This window comes from Nicotiana tomentosiformis, chromosome 12, assembly GCF_000390325.3.
Source record: "Nicotiana tomentosiformis chromosome 12, ASM39032v3, whole genome shotgun sequence".
In the NCBI taxonomy this organism is placed as follows: Eukaryota; Viridiplantae; Streptophyta; class Magnoliopsida; order Solanales; family Solanaceae; genus Nicotiana; species Nicotiana tomentosiformis.
In genome coordinates this window covers 49,162,676-49,173,714 of record NC_090823.1, presented here as the reverse complement: position 1 = coordinate 49,173,714, position 11,039 = coordinate 49,162,676, and positions in this window count along the sequence as shown.

The following is an 11,039-nucleotide window of genomic DNA, read 5'->3' as shown; positions in this document are numbered from 1 at the left end:
AATTAATTGCTAGTTTCGCTTCCTTGTTCTTGTGGCAGAATTGAAGGGATATTTCGTAGAAAATTAAGGTCAAATTGGAGTTGTTCTTTCTGTTTAAAGGTAAGTAACCTCTTACTCTATATATATTTAAGATTATCCAAGTTGCAGCTAAGTCGTTGAAGCTAGAACTTGTGAAATATATATCGAAAAGCTTGGTAGTAATGTTGTTGGTTGGTGGACTGTTTTGGAGGCTCAATATGATTATTAATGATGTTGTTTGGGCTGTTTGGTGATTGTATTGACTTGTGGGAAGTCATATAAATAGGGGAGGTGCTGTCCGTTTCATCGTAAAATAGGTTGTGGTCGATACATAATAGTTACGACGCTTAAACGATAATGATAGTGTCATTTATCTTATTGTAGACTAAGGAGTCGTGATATTTGCATAGCTTGAGGTTGGGCAGTATATACAAGGTATGTGAGTCTATCCCCTTCATTCTTTTGCACGACTCCGATTGTACATAATGTAATGAACGAGCTCCCAAAGATACTCTACTCTTAGAAGCTAGCAGTACTTACATTGCTGCCCTTCTTATGAAACGATTGGTATTGATGTTACTTCTCTTATTCTTATATTATCAATGTTGTTGGTAGTTCCTGATTCTTATAAGTTTCTTGATGAAGAGTTAATCCTAATAACGTGTATGAAGGATACCGACCTTACGTCACTCCGAAAGGTTCAAAATGTGATTCCAATGAGTCCAGCATGCATCATATATATGTATCTATTTTACTCTACCGAGCCGCGCTATAGTTGGCCGGGTATGGCACCTATTGTGCAACCACTGATCAGTTGGGTTTTACCGAGCTCCACGTGGCCGGGTACGATTCTACCGAGCCCTATGATGGCCGGGTACGTTTTACCGAGCCTATTATGGCCGGGTACGATATGATGATGATGATGCCCACAAAGGCATATGTTTTAAACGTTTATGTATATATATATGTATGTATCATGTATTTCATGTCAGTAGCCCTCAGAGGTACCCAGATGTCACAGGTTGTATATTCCCTATCACTGTTTACATTATTGTTCTTACTTATGCTATTCTGCCTTACATACTCAGTACTTTATTCGTACTGACATCCTTTTTATTTGTGGACGCTGCATGTCGTGCTGCAGGTCCTGATAGACGGGTAGACGCAGCTCCCCCATCACAGTAGGCTATCCGGTTCAGCGTTATTGGCAAGATCCTTTCTCCGGACTTGCCGTGGTCTTGGTATGCATTTTTGTTATAGACCTTATGGGTATGTCGGGGCCCTGTTCCGGCAATGTTGTAGCACTTATGTTCTTTTAGAGGCTCATAGACAGGTGTCGACTCATGGTAGCTCGTACCTTATATATAGTTTCTTGACAGTCTTGTCGTCCCATGTTATGTATGTTCATGACATTATCTTTCATTGTTGGATGTTCATGATCCATGTCTACCATTTATATTGATCTTGTCGGCCCTTAAAGATAATAAGGAAGGTTAGATAAAATGTACGTTGGTGCTCGGCAAGTATGGCCCGGGTGCTAGTCATGACCCTCCAGTTGGGTCGTGACAGAGAGAGTCCTAGAGGGAGAAAGTGATCTTCATCAAGTTACTCTTCAATTCTTGCATAAACCTTTGAAGATTATCAAGAGAAGCACACTAGGTCTTCATCCTAAAGGTAAGAATCTATGCCCTAGCTCTTAATTTCGAAAATCTTCTAAAAAAAGGGGATAATTAGAAAGACAATTCTTGGGTGTGGGGGTTGTTGTCCTGCATGCATATATCCTTGAAGTATGTGGAAAGGTTATGAGCTAAAAATGGTAGAGAATGGGTTAGGGAATGGTGGAATCATCCACAAAAAGGGCCATAAAACATTAATGCCCACCTAGTGTTTGATAATATGCTCAAATGAGTTAAAATCATGATAAACTTCCTAATTTTAGTCCAACTTGTTATATTTCTAAAATAGATCGAAGTTGCTAAGAATTTCGGAACGTTGTAAAGTTTAAGGAAGCTCAATTTGAGGTATGTTGGCTAAACCCCCTTCTTCTTAGAATCGAATCCCACGGTGTTCATATAATTGGAGTAAGTCCTTGATCATTATTGGATTGGCTATTCCTAAATGCTTCATCATGTCATCTTGTCATTTGAGGATGTGTTCAAAATGTGGAATATGTGTTATAAATGTTAAGATTTCATGTCAAGATCGAAATAAAGATTGTTATGCCATATTGTATGAAAAACCTCTATGTGCCTAAGATTTCCCAAATTGCTCATATGTGAATTTAATGTCTTGAATGGGAAGCCATATTGTTGTTGATAATGATAATGATATTTGAATGTGGAAAAGGGAACTGGAACTATGAAATACGGCTAAGTTCCAAGAATGACTTTGCAATCGTGATCGCTAGTGCCAATGAATCGAAAGAATATGAATGAAGTATGATATGGGATGATTGATTGAAAAAGGTAATGTCTTGGGTGAGACAACCTAGCCGATCGGGCCGTGATCGGACGCCATGCCGCACACATGGTGGTGACTGTGCTGAAAATGATAAATAAAATTATGGTTATGGTTGATGTCTCAAATGGGATGACCTAGCCGATCGGGTCGAGATCGGACTCCGTGTAAGAATACAGAGGTATTGTGAATTGTGGTATATCGGCACTAAAGATCACCCAAGCTAATAACATAGAAATTGACCTGAAAACTTATGTGATCCTTATTTGATGTTTTAGTATTGTTTGAAACCCTTATTGAACTCATGAATGTTTTCCCCTTGTATTATTATTCATTCAATTGAGATAGTGTTTAGCTTTGCATACTTGTACTATTTGACAGTACTAACGTCCCTTTTACTGGGGGTGCTGCATCTTTAAATGGATGCAGGTGGTTCCATAGCATGCAGTGTTGATCAGTGATAGCAGTACACCTTCCTCCTAGCAGAATTGGTGAACCCCACCTCATTCTGGGGTCATGTATCTTTTGTATATTTTGTTATCACATTTTGAGGTATAGCCGGGGCCTTGTTTCCAGCACTATCATAACTCTCTTTTGTATCTCTTAGAGGCTCCGTAGACACTATGTGGGTTGTACATGGGTACTAGAAAAGTCAAACATATTATGTTGTGTTTTGATCTCTTGTTCCACTTTAGACTATAAAAAGGTGTGTATTATAAGACTTAAAAGGGAAGTAATTAATAGAAAGGTTTTGGTATTGTATTCATGATCCCACTATTGTTTAATTAATGAATATATGTCACCTCTTTTTCAATGAGTGAGTTTGGGATAGAAAGTATCTAGCAGACTTGCTCGGTCGGGTTCACTCGGTTGAGCGTCGGTCGCGCTCCCCGAGTTTGGGCCGTGACAGGTGTGTTCGGATTTGGATTAGGAGATTCCTTTAAGGGTTTGGCTCTATTTTCCAAAATTTGGTAATTTGAAGGTTTGGAGAGTTCATAGGTTTAACCGGGAGTTGATCTCGGTGTTATCGGACACTTATTGTAGTTTTGAGACCTTTGTTCATGTATTTGATTGGAACTTGTGCATAAAGTTTGGTTGTGATCCAGAATGTCGAAGTGTGATTCGGACACGTTTGACGAAGTTGGAATGCTAGAAAGCTAAGAGAATGATTTGATCTTCGATTCTTGGTTTTGATGTTATTTGTGATTTTTTGAGCCTTTGGATAATATATTTGAACTTGTCGGTATGATTGGACAGAGTCCTGAGGGGCTTAGGTATTTTTCGAGGTTGTCCCGGACCATTTCGGATGAGTTTCTATTGCTGGTGTCAGGTGTGCAACGCGTTAGCGAGGTAGGTCTCGCGTTTGCAAAGAGGAAAGTAGACTGGAGGAAATTTTTCATCGCATTTGCGTTAGTTGTGTTGCACTCGCGGTGGGTCGGGGCATGAAGGTGTAATGATCTGACCAGTCATTTTGAGTATTGTAGCCCTTTTCCCCTATTTATTGCCTCTTCTATGTATTTTTGTGCTTACGCGACATGCTGGGGTGATTGATTTGGTTTTAGGTGAGTTTTGGATTGATTTGGAACACTTAGTCCATTAGTTGAAGCCCTTAGTTGTAAGAGTTGACCGGAATTTGACTTTTGTGTAGACGACTCCGGAATGGTATTTTGATCGTTTTAATAGCTTCGTATAGTTATTTTGGACTTAGGCGTATGTCCGGATGTGAATTTGTAGGTCTGTAGGTTATTTTGTCTTGAATTGGCAAAAGTTGGAAAGTTGAAGCTTTGAAAGGTTGATAGGTTTGACCGAGGGTTGACTTTATTGATATTTGTCTCGTATTATCATTTCGGGAGCTGGTATAGGTTCGTTGTGTCATTTTGGACTTTCATGCAAATTTTGAGGTCATTCGGAGCTGTTTAGGCTTGTTCGGCACAAGTTTTGCATTTGGAAATATTCATTAGTTCATTAGGCTTGAATTGAGGTACGATTCGTAATTTTGATATTGTTTGGTGTGATTTGAGACCTCGAGTAGGTTCATGTCGTGTTTTGGGATTGGTTGGTATGTTTGGATGGGATCCCGAGAGACCCGGGTGTGTTTTGGGTTGAGTTCGAATCATTTCAGGACTTAGAGGATTGCTGAAGGCTGCTGAGAATTGGTGCTTTCGCACCTGCGATATTTGGGCAGCAGGTGCGGCGCCGCAAAAGTAGCTGATTGGATGCAGATGCAAGTTTTGGCTAGGGGAGCTAGGCCCGCAGGTGCGGACATGGAAGCGCAGGTACGCAACCGCATAAGCAAAAGATACTCGCATAAGCGAATTTGAGTTGAGGGAAGAGGGACCGCAGGTGCGGTGATTTGTCCGCAAAAGCGGAAGTGCAGGTGTGCCCTTTGGTCCGCATAAGAAGAATCTCTGGTCTTAAGTGAAGACTGCATCTGTGATGCATTTTCCGTAGATGTGGAGTCGCAGATGCGATCGTTTGTCTACAGAAGCGAAATACCTGGGCAGATTTTAAGCTTGGACGAGGGTTTTATTTCATTTATCACACTTTGAGTTAGAAAGCTGGGTTTTGGGTGATTTTGGAGGAGATTTTCACGAGTTGGTTTGGGAAAAGTGTTTTTTACTCGGATTTATTATTATTCCATGATTCCAACCTCGATTTTAGTGTTTGATTAGTGATTTGAATTGGAGAGATTGAGAATTTTTGTAAAAACTTTTCTAAAACATAAATTGATGATTTGAGAGAGGATTTGAAGTCGGAATTGAATGATTTTGATATGGTTGGACTCGTATCGGAATGAGTGTTCGGAATTTGTGAGTTTGGCCAAATTCCGAGATGCGGACCTAGGGTTGACCTTTTGAGTTGACTTTTTAATTTTAATTAAAGATCGAATCTTTATTATCTGGAATCTCTTTCAATTGCTTTTATTTATGATATTAAGTTATTCTGGGTAGATTCGAGTCTTTCGGAGTTGGATTAGCGTGGTAAGGGCTTATTAGTCAATTGATTTAGCTTTTTTGAGGTAAGTATCTTGCCTAACTTTGTGTGGGGGAACTACCCCTTAGGATTGGGTTTGATTGTGCATTTGAATTATGTAAAAGACGTGTACATGAGGTGACGAGTGTGTACACGATTTAAATGTAAAAATTGACTGGTTTTAGACTCTTAGGTTACATATAAACTTTTAATTAAAGTTGTTATTAATTGTTCTATCTTTCATTGTCAAGTTTATTCTTACATGTTTTAATTGAAGTTGTTATTACTTGTTCTAGTGTCCATTGTCGAGTTTTCCCTTATATGCATTTATTAGTAGTTTTTGTTACATGCTATTCTTTCCATTGTTGATTTATTCTCATGCATTTAGTCGTAGTTACTATTTCATGCTATCTCTTTCATTGTTAAGTTTATGTTATGCATTAGAATTTGAAGATGCCATTTCATGGAATTAGCTTTATTATTGAGTAATGGAAGTTGTAGTTGTTGAGAGCTATTAACACATTTATGGTTGAGATTGTTGGCTATTGGAATACCTTTGCTTGTTGAGTTATTTCTCATTTAATTTGTTGTTATTAAGATTCTTGTACATATTGTAGTTAATCGTGGGCTATATGTTGTGATAAACTTTGTATTGTTGATTTTGGCAATATTGTGGCAAATGAGCACGTGTGTTTCGAGTTGATTATAGCGTTGTGGTATTGATGTGCATGCGGCGGCATAAGGATAGGGGTTGATGCACATGCGTCGAGATAAGATGGGATTTATACGTATGTTGCTAGTATGGGAGTTACTTGAAGCCACGTGGTGAGATAAGGGGGCTAAGCGCATGAAGCTATTTCGGGAAAAAATATTTTTAAAAATATATATGCAAGGCTCACGCGACGATATAAGGAAGATTTTGATTGTGACTTGTGAAATGTGAGTATGAGGTGTGGTACCTCGGATGTGATTCTTGTTGTACATTCTATGTTAAAAAAGCTTGTTGATTTGAGCAATTATTGTTTTCCCTCCATTCATTTTACTTGCATTTGATCATTTGTTGTTCTTATCACTTGTTCACTCTTTGTTGTCCTTTATTGCCTTAATTTCCGTTGTTAGCCTTATATCATCAATCTGTTTGTTGTCATTTATTTCTTTACTTTTTGCTAGTTGACTATATTAATATTTTCTATGTCTAGTAGGTGTCTTGACCTGGCCTCATCATTAATCAACCGAGGTTAGGCTTGATAGTCACTAGGTACCATTGTGGTGCACTCATCCTACTGTTCTGCATATTTTTGTGCAGATCCAGGCACTTCTGCTTGTGCTGGTCATCAGTGATTCGACTCAGACTTTGCGGAGACTTCAAGGTATACCTGCTTAACACCTGCATCCTCGGAGTCACCTTCTAGAGATCTTATGCTATTGTTTCTTTTGTTTTTGAACAGTATTGTATTAGATATTCTTAGTATATTTCAGTAGAGCTTATGACTCAGTTCCACCGATTTTGGGAATTATGTAACTGTTGAACTGTTATGGTTTTATCATGGTATTTATCAGTTAAATTTAATATCTTAGTCATTATTTCTATTAAATTCTCTATGTGTGTTAGGCTTACCTTGTCTTAGAGACTAGGTGTCATCACGACTACCTAAGGTGGGATTTTAGGGTCGTGACAAGTTGGAATCAGAGCCCTAGGTTCATAGGTGCTACGTGTCATAAGCAAGTTTAGTAGAGTCTGCGGATCAGTACGGAGACGTCTGTACTTATCTTCAAGATGTTATGGAACTATTAGGAAACTCCACATTTTTTGATTCCTTATCGTGTGGATTTTTTTATTTTGGAATCTGAGCCTTTGTCATTCTATTCTCTCACAAATGGCGAGGACACGCACTAGTGGATCAGCTGAGCATACACCTGTGTCCCCTACAAGAGCCGCAAGAGGCTGGGGTCGTGGTTGAGGTCGAGGAGGGGCATGTGCCACAGCCATAGCAACGATGGAGAGGCCACCGGTAGCTCTGGTTAGGGAGCAGGCACCTGAGATGCCTGCTACTACCCCTGCACTCCAGGAGACATTAGCACACTTCCTGAGCATGTTCAGTACTTTAGCTCGGGCGGGATTGACCTCGGTTGCACCAACTATATCTCAGGCTGGGGGAGGAGCTCAGACTCCTATGGCCCGTAATCCAGAGTAGCTGGTTCATGTTGATCAGGTTCCCAGAGTTTTGCCAGCACAGCCCGTTATTCTAGTTCAGCCTGAGATTAGGCCAGAGGCATCGGAGGAGGAGCAGAGGAGACTTGAGAGGTTCAAGAAGTATGACCCTTCTACCTACAGTGGCGTAGTTACTGAGTATGCGTAGGGGTTTCTAGACAAGTGCCATTGTATTCTCCGTACCATGGGCATTTTGGAGGTCAGAGGACTTGCCATTACTACATTTCAGCTGTTTGGGGCAGCCTATAGGTGGTGGCAGGCTTATGAGGTGGGTAGGCCTAATGATGCAGTGCCACTCACTTGGACTCAGTTTTCGGATATGTTTTTTAGGGAGTTTTTTCCCAAGACCCTCTAAGATTCTTGGCGTATAGAGTTTGAGCAGCTACATAAGGGGACTATATAGTGTCAAAGTATGCCATCAGTTTCAATGAGTTGTCACGTCATGCACCCGGTTTAGTTGCTATGGTCAGAACTAGAGTCCACAGATTTATCAGGGGGTCTCAGTTATGGTCTTAGATTCAGTATGGCTCAGGAGTTAGAGACTGATACGCCGTTTTAGCAGGTTTTGGAGATCACTCACAGGTTGGAGTGTATGCGAGGCCAGGAGAGGGAAGATAGGAAGGCCAAGAAGCCTTGGCCTCGAGATTCTGGAGGATTTAGTGGTGCCCGCACTCCAGTTTTAGCTCGTCATGGCAGAGGTTATGTGAGTCAATCGGTTCATTTAGCACTTCTAGCTACTCACAATGCTCCATCCATTTTGAGGTCTCAGACTGCCCATTATGCACAGCCACTTACGAGTCCACCTCATACATGGGGTGCCTTCAGCAGTCAGTCTAGCCTACCGGGTCAAATTCAGTTTCAGCAGCCACGCCCATCGAGAGGTTGTTTTGAGTGTGCTGATACGAGGAATATGGTGAGGGACTATCCCAGACTTAGAAGGGGTGAACCTCCACAGACTCCACAGGCTCCATGGATTCCACAGGGTCTATAGGGTTCACAGGGTAGATGCTTCAGTTGTTGTCATCATGGGTATTGTTTCAGTCTGTCATAAGGATATATCGGTTTTATTTGATCCGAGTTCCATGTATTCATATGTGTCATCTTACCTTGCTTCCTATTTGGATATATGCCATGATTCTTTGAGTGTTCCTGTATATGTGTCTATGCCTGTGGGAGATTCTATTATTGTAGACCATGTTTATGGATCGTGTTTGGTCATGATCGGGGGTTATGAGACCAGAGTTGATATTCTGCTACTCAGTATGGTGGATTTCGATGTAATATTGCGAATGGGTTTGTTGTTAGCCTATCATGCTATTCTAGATTGTCATGCCAAGACCGTGACATTGGCTATGCCAGGGTTGATGCGATTGGAGTGGAGAGGTATATTGGATTATATTCCTAGCAGGGTTGTGTCCTTTCTAAAGTCACAACGGATGGTTGAGAAGGGGTGCTAGGCATATTTGGCCTTCATGAGGGATGTCAGTGCTGATACTCCTACGGTTGAGTCAGTTTCGGTAGTGAGAGATTTCCCAAATGTGTTTCCAGCAGACCTACCAGGCATGCTGCCCGATAGAGATATTGTTAGGCACTCAGCCCATATCTATTCTACCATATCGTATGTAACCAGTAGAGCTGAAGGAATTAAAGTAACAACTTCAGGAGTTGCTTGATAAGGGTTTCATCCGACCAAGTGTCTCAACTTGGGGTGCTCTAGTTCTATTTGTGAAGAAGAAAGACGACTATTTGAGGATGTGTATTGATTATAGACATTTGAACAAAGTTACAATCAACAACAGGTACCCACTACCGAGCATTGATGACTTATTTGATCAGCTTTAAGGTGCTAGAGTGTTCTCGAAGATCGATTTGAGATCAGGATATCATCAGCTGAAGATCCGAGATTCAGACATTCTGAAGACAGCTTTTCAGGACTCTCTATGGTCATTATGAGTTTTTGGTGATGTCACTCGGGCTGACTAATGCCCCAGCAGCATTTATGCACCTGATGAACAGTATATTTCAGCCATATCTTGATTCATTCATCATCGTGTTCATTGATGACATATTGTTATATTCTCGCAGACGGGAGGATCATGAGCAGCACTTGAGGATCGTGCTCCAGAACTTGATAGGGAAGAAGCTATATGCTAAATTCTCCAAGTGTGAATTTTGGCTTAATTCGGTGGCATTTTGGGGTCACGTGGTGTCTAGTGAGGGGATCAAGGTGGATTCGAAGAAGGTGGAGATAGTTCAGAGTTGGACCAGACCGTCTTCAGCTACAGAGATTCGGAGCTTATTGGGTTTGGCAAGTTATTATCACCATTTCATGGAGCATTTTTCATCCATCGCAGCTTCTTTGACCAGATTGACCCAAAAGGGTGCTCCTTTCAGATGGTCCGATGAGTGTGAGGCGAGCTTTTAGAAGCTCAAGACTGCATTGACTTCAGCCCTAATGTTGGTGTTGACTATAGGTTCAGGATCTTATACCGTGTATTGTGATGTCCTGCATATTGAGATTGGCATGGCGTTGATGCAAGACGGTAGGGTGATTGCTTATGCATCTCGGCAGTTGAAGGTACTTGTGAAGAATTACCCTCTGCATAATTTAGAGTTGGCAGCTATTATTCACGCATTGAAGATTTGGAGGCACTTTTTATACAACATTCATTGTGAGGTCTATACTAACCATCGGAGTCTCCACCACCTATTCAAGAAGAAGGACCTTAATTTGTAGTACCTGAGATGGTTATAGTTACTAAAAGACTATGATATCACCATATTATATCATCCGGGGAAGGCCAGTGTGGTGGCCTATACATTGAGTAGGAAGGCTAAGAGCATGGACAGTTTGGCATATTTACTAGTAACGGAGAGGCCACTAGCCATGGATGTTCAAGCTTTGGCCAACCGGTTCGTAAGATTTGATGTTTGAGAGCCTAGCCGGATTCTTGCTTGTCTTGTGGCACAGTCATCGTTGTTGGAGAATATCAAGGCTCGCCAGTTTGCTGAGGGTGTTCAAAACCGAACCGGAATCGAAAACCGAACCGAAACCGAAGCTTAATGGCTTATTGGTATCAGGTTAACGGTTTAACAGAAAGGGAACAGATTGAAATGTTTTTATTAACAGCTTATCGGTTTGGGGGCAGATTATTCAATTATCTTAACGGATAATCCGTTAACCCGTTAAAATATATATATATCAAAAACCCTTTCACTTATTCCAGTACTCTATCTCTTAGTTCTAACGCCTAATTTCTAAATAATCAGAACCCTTACGTACTATGCATCAGAAGATCCCAGGCTTGGCTTAGCTTAGCTTATTCTCCCACCCTACAACAAGATTGTTTAAGTTGTTGTCTACGGTTCACCTATGCTT